Genomic DNA, 1,021 nt, shown 5'->3' on the forward strand with positions numbered 1-1,021 from the left:
ATGAATGTGGGAGGAAATTCTATGTGGGGAGCAAGAAGGCTCTGTCAACAGGGCAGGAGACTGGTCAAGAAGAGAGGCTGCTGGAAAGAGTTTCCACAGACTCACTGGACAGCGGACATCAGGAATGTGGGTTCAGATACTCGGTGTTCACGCTCTCCGTGCCATAATTCCCAGGAAGCATCTATAGACTTTAATAAGAGTCCCTTCCACCCAGCGCCACTGGGTGAGCATTGTCCTTGGGTATGAAGACAAGAGGTGAGCTCATATCTGGGATAACGCGCATCAGAGAGTGAGGCTGAGACCAGCCACAGAAATCGGGACGGGAACACTTAAGAGAGAAAACTGCAAGAATTTAAAGACATACACACACCACATTCCCTCAGAAACATTGGGGCTCACACCCCACTTATACATTCTACTTACAACTGCATGCTGAACCTTCCTTTGTTAAAGAGTGACCTCAGGAAGTCACAGGAACTAGGGACATTCAGGCCGCAGAACTGAAGCCAGTTACTGGGGATGTTCATGACCTTGGCAGGAGCAGATTCAATATAGAGGTCAGGCACAAACCCCCTCCCCAAGAGCCGGCAGAGCAGAGGTGGAGACAAAGGGAAGCTGGCCCACGCAGACAACGCCATGGCTGCGACGGGAGGAAGGACACAGGTATCTACAGTCATCTGCCTAGAAATAGAAGGAATTTTGTCTCAAGATGAGAAAGACCTCAAGTATGTAATGGATGGCGAGGGGGAAAAGCCAGTAAGGAGGGAAAGACTAATGATTTAGGGAAGAGAGTAACAACAGCAGGGCGACTTGGTTGGTTTTAGGGCACTGGAACATCAAACCCCCACAGGATAGGGGCTCAGCCTAGACACCATCAGGGTGATGCTCCCGGGTCCAGTGTCACCATTTTTTAAAAAGATGTTGACTTATTTTTGAGAGAGACGGTGCAAACAGGGAAGGGGCAGAGAGAGACAGAAACACGGAATCTGAAGCAGGCTCCAGGCTCCAAGCTGTCAGCACA

This window comes from Lynx canadensis, chromosome A2 (genome assembly GCF_007474595.2).
Source record: "Lynx canadensis isolate LIC74 chromosome A2, mLynCan4.pri.v2, whole genome shotgun sequence".
Taxonomy (NCBI): Eukaryota; Metazoa; Chordata; class Mammalia; order Carnivora; family Felidae; genus Lynx; species Lynx canadensis.